This window comes from Sceloporus undulatus, chromosome 4, assembly GCF_019175285.1.
Source record: "Sceloporus undulatus isolate JIND9_A2432 ecotype Alabama chromosome 4, SceUnd_v1.1, whole genome shotgun sequence".
In the NCBI taxonomy this organism is placed as follows: domain Eukaryota; kingdom Metazoa; phylum Chordata; class Lepidosauria; order Squamata; family Phrynosomatidae; genus Sceloporus; species Sceloporus undulatus.
The window spans coordinates 4,911,689-4,921,737 of record NC_056525.1 but is presented as its reverse complement, the minus strand read 5'-3'; the positions used below and the strand labels follow the sequence as shown (position 1 = coordinate 4,921,737).

Genomic DNA, 10,049 nt, shown 5'->3' with positions numbered 1-10,049 from the left:
ACTTGTGGTCCCATCTTCAATATTTTCACTTATGTACTCAGGCAAAAACAGGTATCAGTATCAAAAAACCAATGAAATTTAAACCAAAAACACCCCTGGTCCCAAGATTAAGAAAGGGAGACTTAACCGGTACTGTAATTGTAGGCTGTTGAAGCTTATATAAAGTGTTAAGGAACCTTCCTACCTGACAGTTTTCTACCCAGTGTAACAGGCGTTGAATGGCTCCTTTTCAAAAGCATTTGCCACCTCTGCAGCTCACAAGCAACAGCGGGCTTGTCAGTTCGAGTGCCGGGAAGCATTCGGGGCCCTTTCACACTGTGCAGTTTATGATTCTGTTTTGAATTGTCATGTAACCTTCTGTTGAATTGTTTGTAGTTTAGGGAAGAGGGGATTTAGAATGCCTCGGCCAGAGAGGTCCTAGTGCCTGCCCACAGATAAACCCCAGGGGGGTCCAATGATGTTGCTATGTCAGTTAGGTATAGCAGAGTGTTTAGCTTGCGAGCTCTGGGGGCAGCTAAAGTGTGGGAATAGCCAAGGGGCATTTTAACTCCAGCTACCCCGACCCTGGGCTAATGTTGTAGCTGGCTGTTTCCCCAGTCACCACAAAAACCTGGGGCCCATGAACTGCAGTTTTTGTGGCAGCCAAGGGCCCAAATTTGACAAGGCTGCATTAGGGAGTCCTGATGTGTCTAGCCATCGGGCATGGTGGTCTTTCTTCTCTTTCTGCTGTCTTCCACCTTCCCAGCTCATTGTCTTTTCCATGAGTCAGGCCTTCTCAGGATGTGGCCAAAGTCGACACTCTTTTGCCATTTTGGCCTTCAGGGAGATTTCCGCTTGATCTTTGAAGGACCCATTTTGACTCTCCCCAGTTCCTCACACTCTTCTCTCCTTCTCTGCCACCACGTCTCACTTGAGTTATTTTCCTCCGATCGTCGGCGTTCTTTACTGGTCAGCCCTCACATCTGTACATGGCAAGGGGATACAATGGCCTGGAGTGTTCCAACTTTAGTGGCTCAGTTTGTAATCGTTACTCGTTAGTATTTTTTCTACCATTGTTCTGGCTGGCCTTCCATTTCTGCGTCTTCTACTTGCGTGGCTGCGGCCCCTCGTGTTCTGATCAATATTTTGACCAAAGGTATGGGAATCGGTTGACTATGTTGATTTCCTCGTTATCTCATTGATTTTTGTAGATCCTCCGGGTCTTATTTTGGTTTTCCTTTGGCTGTTCGCATAGCCGGCCTTGGTAGTTCCTTATTTAATGATCGTTATTAATTGTTCTAAGTCTTGACAGTTTCCATTGTAGTGTGTGTTCATCCTCCCATCTTCACTCCTCTTATTCTGAATCTAAATCTTCGTGTTGGGTATGATATTGTGCTGTCTACAGTTGAACGTTGGTGATAGTATGCAGCCGTGCCTCACCTCTTTGCAAGTGGAAACCATTGGGTTTTCCCTATTCGGTTCCAATGTTTGCCTCTTGTCCTAATACAGGTTTCTCATAAAAGGTCCTAATGTTCTGAGAAATTTCCGTCCGCATGAGACCGATGTAACTTGTCTGGTCTCGTCAGATTCACGCCAGGGCGTCCTTTCCTTTCCGAGTAGCTTTAAGAGATTTTATTCAATGTAGGAAACTTTCTTAAGCAGGAACGCTTTTATTTTTCTCCGATGCTGGGGAGAAGCCTGTGAAGTTGGCTGCCCTGAGGACAGGAGCGGGTTGGGATGAAGGGGCTTTGTCAAACCCCAATTTTTTTTAAATAATAAATGAGGCAAAAACAGCCAAAGCCTGCAAATGCAGGTTCTCTGTGAAGTCTCCTTACGCACACTGGTGTCTAGTGAACTCATGTTGCTATCAGTGCCTAGGGTGATGCTTAAAATTACTTATTAGGGGCGTGTGCATTGTTTCAAAAGCACTGTTGTGCAAAGGATAGACAGCAACAGCTGTTATGTATGGGGATAGTAGCAGATTCTGTCTTACTTTTGGGATCTGCTGCCACAAACAGACCCCTTTCAGGAAGCATGGAAGGTGTTTAGCATCTGACACGGGCTTCTGGCATTAAGTTGGCTTAATAAATGAGTGCCAAGGACAAAGGTACATGGCTTTTGCAGGTGCAACCCGAAAAACCGAAATAATACTACCCCCCCCGTTGCTTTTACCAGGAGAGCATCTCTCTAGTAAGTTCTCTATGTCGATCCAGCCAACTCTTGGTCACATCGCCAAAAGATGACTTAGAATCTGCTGGAGGGACCTTAAAGGCCTAAGAGTGTTTTTCCAGGAACTGCTAGGTTACTCAGGGTTCACCTCTGGCAGATTGGCTGAGGACCGAGAGTTCCCAGAGAGACATATTATCAAACGGTAAATAATGAATCTGGCAAAAGTCAAGCTGCAAATGGGGGGCCACTATATTGTCGTCCGGGCCCTCGATATCCACGGATCCGTTATCTGTTGATTCAAGCCCCTCGCCCCCTCCCCCGCCCAAAAAATACCTTTTGTGCTATTTTATATGGGGACCCATTGTCAAAACACCATAGTATTAAATGGGAACGGTGCAGCCGGGATTTTGGTATCCATGGGGGATCGATGGAACCAAACCCAGCAATACCAAGGGCTCGTATATTTTCCCCTTCCCTACTTAGGTTGATTTAAGATATTAACTCTCACCCGTATCCTCTTGAGTAGGACATGGAGCTGGTTGGAGCCTTTGAACTGGATGGGACAGGTAGAGGTTCCATTCAAGTCTCCTCCAAGGATCCACATAAAAACCCAACTTCTCATCCACGTTGCAGCAATGCCTCTTGATTGAACTACTTTATTGTCACAGTGGTAACATTTTAGAGAGGTTTCAGATTACCAAACAAGGGGGCAAATTTTATTCAGGGCAGCTTTTAAATCAAAATTGTGAAGAACGGCTGGGGATTTTGTACTATGGTTTTTAAAGCAGCTTTTTATCTTTTTAATTGCATTTTATTTTTATTGAGTCATGGTTTTTTCATACTGATCAATTTTCTTTCTGGTTTTTTTTTAATTTTTCACTTTTGTCTGTTTTTTCATAGTTTTTTTAAATGTGCTGCTTTGAGTTCCAACTTTGGAGAAAATGGATTGCATCAATATAATCACTCCTCTCTCTGCACCAACCCTAATGTTTTTCCACCCCACTCTTGTACGTGTGCGTATTTCCTAGCTCTAACAGACAGAATCTGGTGTAACTCATTATGCCTGCAAAGGAAAGGATGTTTGCGGTAAGGGAAATTTCAAAAATGGTTCTTATTGCCTATCTGTGAGTCCTGAACCTGGACACGGTTTTTGGCACTTAGACAGTTTGCCGAAGCCTAGTGAGACAGACCTCCAAAATGGATTCAAAGACTTTAAACCTCGCAGAATGACTTTGTTTGGAATGGCTTAACGTATTCAGAATAAATGTTGAACTCTTTTGCACTTAATACTCAGCCCAAGGGAATGGGGAATGGGAATGGATCAGGGTAGTAGTAGGCGGGGAATTTGTTTACCTGCCAATATTGACCGCTGATGGCTAGAAGTCAAATGATATCCAATTCTGAGCTCAGTAGAATTTTCTCCAATTCTATTACTATTACTACTATTGCGTCACATGTAATGCAAGCTATGTGGGCCCTGATGACTGGTAGCTCAGGGCTCCGATTCCTTCAGTGCCGGCCTGTCGGGGGCACAGAGGCTTTCTTTCTTTCTTGCTCCCAAATAAAGCTTGGATCCTTGATTCAGCGATCTGGTCTTCCCCGTCGTCTAGAGCTTGCGGGGAAAGGAGATCCCCTTCAGGTATGTTTAGGGTTGCTAGATCAGGGTCGGCTCCATTTCTCCAGTCCGCAGGTAAGGGGGAAATTTTTCGGTGGGGCACTGCCTTTGGAAAATTATGTACATTTCGCACGTTGCTACTTGTGGTGTTTATTTAATGGCAGAGTTGTTGGTTATGGCCAAACGCTCTTGTTTAAGGACCCCCCATCCACCTGTTCAATATCACTTGTAATATAATAGTCTGCCTTGATATCCAAGCAAGTCCATCCTGGGACCGTATCACACCGCTTACTAACCTGGCTTACCTCTTCTACTGAGCTAATTGGGAGGCAAGCCGTTCATACTGCATGCTTTTGCCGCCATGTGCCGGTCAGTCACCCAGATGCAGCCCGGGACGCCAGCAGCGCCGGGAGCCACATTTCAAGAAACCAGGAGCTTCTGACTTCAAAAAATGCCACCAAAGCCACTGGGGACCTGGACTGCAGAGAGGTAAGCCGGTTAGTTAGTGGGCGATAGGTCCTGAGTCTCAGATTTTGGTCCTGAATTTCGGGCCTTGTAGTCCTACTAACAGAGTTTGGAGGGCCATCCAGGGCGTTGATTGTGTCTTCCCGGCATGGCAAGGGTTTGGGACTCAGTGGGCCCATGGGTCTCTGCAACTCTTCTATTGTCTATAGGGGGGGTGGGGAAGTGGATAGTGCCCAGGTGACCATCAGTGGGGGTGACTGGGGGGGCCATGAGGCATCCATAGCCTCCTCACCTGAAAGGAAGTGGGGATTTTCTTGTTGTTCTGCTCCTGTTGGGACAATGGGGACAGTTGGGGGTAGTCTGCCATTCTCTCCGAATAATCACCTTTTCTGACTAATAGATTCGCCTGTATGCTCACATTTATTTATTTTTATTTTAAAAAGGGTATTTGACATTTTGCATTGTTTGATCTTTACACTGGTGATGGGTCAGTTGGTACATCAACATAAATGGTTTGTATGTACTTCTTACTTTGCACAAGACAACCAATCTGGTTGGAGGTCTTTCCCTTGTTGAAATTTCTCCTGTTGACAATTCCGCACCGAACACCATTTGTCTTTGTTTGGAAGATTTTTGAGAATACCCTTTGAAAACAAAGTCAGCAAAGACTTATTGCTCCCAATTCGGAAGATTCGACATAGCCCGTCTGGGGATCCAAGCATGGACCTTCAGCTCTGTTTCTGACACATCCAATTCTCTTTCTGCACATCCGTCTTCTTCTTTGATACCTTAGCATGATGTTCTGGTACAGTACATGCTGTTGTTGTGGACTCACTCACAGCCCACACTTCGTTTTTAATAAGTCAAGGAGTTTTCCCGGTGCGTGAAAACCAAAAAATGGTGACAGACTGGTCAAGCATCTTGGGCCGGGGTGGGAATGTCAAGGCAACGTAGCCAAAATACCTGGCCAACAGCATCTTCAAAGCCATGCAGCCGCTTCTTCATCAAACTCAGGGGAAAGAAGGTGGGCAGAGGTAAGAGTTTCATCCTTGCAGTTGTCAACAACCACAGGTATTTAGGCCCCTGACAACCTCAAAGTCTTTTAGGAGTTTTTTTTTTTGGGGGGGGGTGACTCCACATAACAAAAGACTTTAAATATCCAACAAAACTGACAACGATTGATTCCCCCAGGAGAGAAGCAGAGAACGGATTTGCAAAGCCCCAATGATCATAATCATGTAAAGCTGCAGTGGAAGCCAACGCCAAACACGGTTTTTCCTCCAGTAAATAACATTTCCTGTTGGGAGGAAAGGAACCATACACATTGCTGTGGGACCTGCGCTTCTTTTGGTCAACAATGGAAGATTGCCTTCTCTTTAGGTCGAAAGGGGATGTGTGAGCCCTCAGATCACCTTGGACTTAGCGTGGCTGGTGGGCTTCCAATCGCTTATGCCAAATCGCTTTGGGGATAGAACTCAGCACATTGGATATTCCCTTGTTGAGTGTACTAAGACCCAGTCTCACTGACTCAACGGCAACCTCCCATTACCTTTGCCCAGCAGAGCATGATGAGAAATTGTGGGGCTTTGGGTCAGTGGGATCGGGAGGGTTACCACCTGCTGAATGCAGGTAGTAGGGAAGCGGAAGGGGCACTTACTTAGAAGTGTGTCAGATATTAGGTAGGAATGGGGCCATAGCTTCCATAGTGCAGGTTGAGAACTGTGTTCCATTCTTGGGGGTGGTGAGGGGGAGGATGAGAAAAGAAGGAAGGCATTAGAAAGGAAGGGAAGGGTAGAGGAAAAGGAGAGAGGAGGACAGGACAAGGATAAGGGTTTGAGGAGGGAATGCAATCCTATCAAGAGTAACAGGGTATTATATTTTTCCTCAATGTGGATTGCCAAACTGGTGGTCCTCTAGTGTGTTGGACTTCAGCTCCCGAATTCCGGCCACTGGCCAAGCTGGCCTGGACTTCTGGCAGGTGAGTCGCAAAACCTGGAGACCAAAGTTTAGAATCACTGGGGTCTAGTAAGAAGACTCTTTAGTGGCCTCCATGGAAAGTAGTTTTGCTTTGGGAAAAGCTGAGTGCTTTATGGACGAGAATTTGGGGGTGGGGGGGTGGGGGGGGGAAACTACACAAAAGATATACATGGGGCGATGAAATATTTACTGGTGGCTCCGAACAAATGCAATCAAAATGGATTTTTAGTGAAAAATCAGAAGAAATCTATAGTTTGAAGAAGGACTGCTGTGAAGGACTAGATAAGATCCTCTGTTAAATATATGACAATTAAATAGCAAGGTCAAAAGCATTGGGAAACCTGGCCGTTCGGATTTTTAAAGACTTTGTGAGTGGTTGTGTGTGTGTGGGGTTGTGTGAGTTAGGTTCTTTTTGGCGTCATGTTTATATCCCAACCTACATCCGAACTAGGAGTCGACATCTCTATCGCTGGGTGCACAGTCAATGAGGCTCTATGAAGCTCTCCCACAACTTCTCAGGAGATCGTTTGAGGTGCTGGGACTAGAACATTATGCTACGCCTCCAGCTATAGCAGTGGTTTCCATCCTTTGTTTTGGACTCTGAAATGGTCCTCCATTTGGTTGTTGTGGGTTTTTCGTGCTAGGTGGCATGGTCAGAGAAGTTTATTCCGAATGTCACCCAAAAAACACACAAAAAATTATGGATGCCTGGCGCATGAAAGCCTTGACTTCATTCACATGGTCCCTTCATTTGTTTTGGAACTTCAGAGTCCAGAAGCGCCCCGCCAACTTGGCCCACCAGGAATTATGGGAGCTGAACTCCCAAAACATCTGAAGGACCAACTGGGGGCCACTGAATAAAACGACAGGGACATAGCTGGGCCCTTTTGCAGCCATCGCAGACCAGCCCTCTTGCCCTGCAACCAGTCATCAAATGGCCATAAACTGGGAGGATGAGTAATTTTAACCAATGGGATTCAAATGACAAGGAAAGAGATTCCACCTAAACATTAGGAAGACTTTCTTGGCCTATAAGAGCCTTGTCTGACAAGAATGATCGTCGTGGAGGGTGGGGGAATCATCTATGGAGGTCTTGAAACAGTGGTTGTGCATTTTTTCAGGAGTGTGTTGATGTGTTTTCCTACATGACGGGGTTTGGACTAATGGTCCTTGGGGTCCGCTTCCAACCTTAAGGTTCTGATGCTTTTAAAGTGGAAAGGTGTGTTTTGATGCAGGGAGTTTGGAACACTGCGTGAGTTATGATAAAATTTCCAACAACATCTCTGAAAATGACTTTCATAAACCACATTTTTTGATTGAGTAATCATTAAGAGAATCTGGCCATCTCTTTTAGTTCCTTGAATATTGAGAAAAATACTCCTTAAAAACACTACCATATATGTACCTCAATGGGTGTGTGTGTGGGTGGGGGGGGGGGTTAGAACAGTAAAAGTACGGATACAGTTTAAAAGTAACTTTTCAAACTCTGGTTTGCATTCAGAAGCCGGTTGTATGATAAATAAGTTTGAAAGCAGAGCGCATACTGTCTGGTTTTTCTGCAAATAAGGTTCGGACAATGCAACAAACATCTTTTTATTCCAGCTCACTCCTGCCTCGTTTTGAGCAAGGTTTGGATTGCTGAAAAGCACTGAGCTTGAAAATCCATGGAAAAGTCCTGCAGCATGATTTTTGGGTATGATTGTCGAATACATGATCCCCATCGCGCTCCCCACCCAAACCCCCCAGGAAATGGGTGCTAAAGGCATTAAAAGCCGCGGACTGCCTTTTAGATGGAGTAGGGAGCAATGCCAACTTTAAATTGCAACACACCGTGTTAAGAATCTGATCGATTTCTTAAAATATAGGCCCACCACTGTACTCCTCAGGATCAGGATGGTATAGCAATTGCAGAAAGAACAGAACAGAATGTGCTGCAAATAGTTATGAATTTGGCTTTTCCCAAGGTTTCAGGCGAAGCAGTGGTGGGAGTGGCAGGCATTTCCCCCCCTCCAAGGCTGTGGCTATTGTTATCAGCACTACTTTTCCTTTACAATCAGGGGGGTAGCAGTCTGTGGGCCAGTTTTTGCCTTGGGATCCTTTGTTGGCCGCATAGACTCATCTAGACTAAGAAAAAAAACCAAACGCAAAATAAAGTGTCATAACTCCATTTATTGTGCAATAATAGTAATAATGAGATGACAAATGAGATGGAAGGACTCAACACAGGACTTAAGATCTCTTCATAAGTTAGACATACTTGTGGGGAAAACAGAACTTGGTATTTTGCAGGGTCCACTTCAGCCCAGAGACAGGCTGTGAGACTGCTTTATCTACCTCTACTCTCCTACGCTTTAATCTCCGCTAGCAGCAAGGAGGGTTTAGTAAAATGAATGCACTTGGACTACAGGACAAAATGACAAAGGTGCAACCTGAGATTTCTCCCTTGTGCTGAGGGGTTGTGGAAAGAGGCACTTTAACAACACTTTTGGGCTTGAGTGCCCTACGCTAAACAATTTTTGGAATGAGAGTCCTACAACGAATTATCAATGTAACAATCAGAATGTTTAAATGGTGCAGTGGCCTTAGTCCTTTATCCATCTTCTTGGGTGAAAATATGATTTGAACCAGAGGGAGATATTCCTTTCAGCTCTTGGCACGTAGGTCATGGAAGTTCTCAATATTGGAAGATGCTAAATACTTAACTGCACTGGCTGAAAAATTCACCCACATTTAAAATGAGCCCAAAGTACTCTGGTGATTAAATACAAAGTTGAACAAATTGGTTTTAATTTGATTGTATATTCCAACAGGAAACCTCTCCTGGGGTCCTCATCCTCCCTTAGCAGATGTTCGAGAAATCCTTTTTGAATGGAACAGAAGTACCCCTGGGATTGTAAACAGGGGTATCAGATGATGCTGACGGTTTTTTGTCTTTGTTTGTTTCAGTGGGGATTCGATTGCTAACGAAATGACATAATCGTAGATGTAAACAAAAAAAGAATTTAATAAAATAATAATTGTTTTTAAAAACATACACAGGTTTCAGACTTTCTCACAAGCTGGAAAACATTTATAAATACTTGCTGCTTTCTTCTTCCAGAATGAAATCAATGAAGAATAGTCAGGAGGGTCAAAGAGGCTCAATAAGACTCAATGCCTCCCTGGGCCTTACTTGCCCACCCTGGCTTAACATCCCTAGGCATTTGTGCCTGAAAACCAAGTTCTCAGACAGAAAAAAGACTAAAATCTCACAAAATTTTACAAATTCCAGAATCCTACCATTGAGCCATGGCAGTTAAAGTGGTGTCAGCCCCTGCATCAATTCGGCATGTAGGTGTCTTCCCTTTCCTAAATATTAGGGATATATTTCCCAAACTTTTGGTCAGCCAATGGCGTGGACTTCGCTTCCAAGTTCCCGCATTCCTGAGATGTTGGCCAAGTTGTTTGGGGATGCTGGGAGTGAAGACTGCTGGAAGACCAAACTTTGGGAATGACTGTCCAAGAGGGAAGGATGTTGAAGAGTGGTATAAAAACTTCTAGTTTATCAACTTTAAGGGAATTGGCCAAATCCGCCTTTGGCAGAACGGATTTAAATCCACAAAAGTGGGAGCATTTTCGGAGGCATTGAGCATTAATCTAAATTAACCGCGCAAAGAAAGTGGAACAATCCTACAAAAGCAGATCATTTTCAAACAAAATTGGGGGCATTGAACATTAATCTGACATTAACCGACAGAAATTGACAAAATCAGCCACTTTTACTTTCGGGATTTTCCTAAAAGTAAAAAGCACTGATTTTGTCCACTTTCGGTGCAGGTTAATGCCAGATTAATGCTCAATCCCC

The 10,049-nt window shown here is 44.5% G+C and overlaps 1 non-coding gene across 1 annotated transcript; it reads right to left on the bottom strand.

Annotated features, from left to right (window-relative positions):
• Positions 1-570: 570 nt before the first annotated feature.
• On the bottom strand, positions 571-670 carry LOC121930245. Its single transcript, XR_006103893.1, has one exon. It is a non-coding gene; the product is annotated as a small nucleolar RNA SNORA5 (small nucleolar RNA).
• Positions 671-10,049: the final 9,379 nt, after the last annotated feature.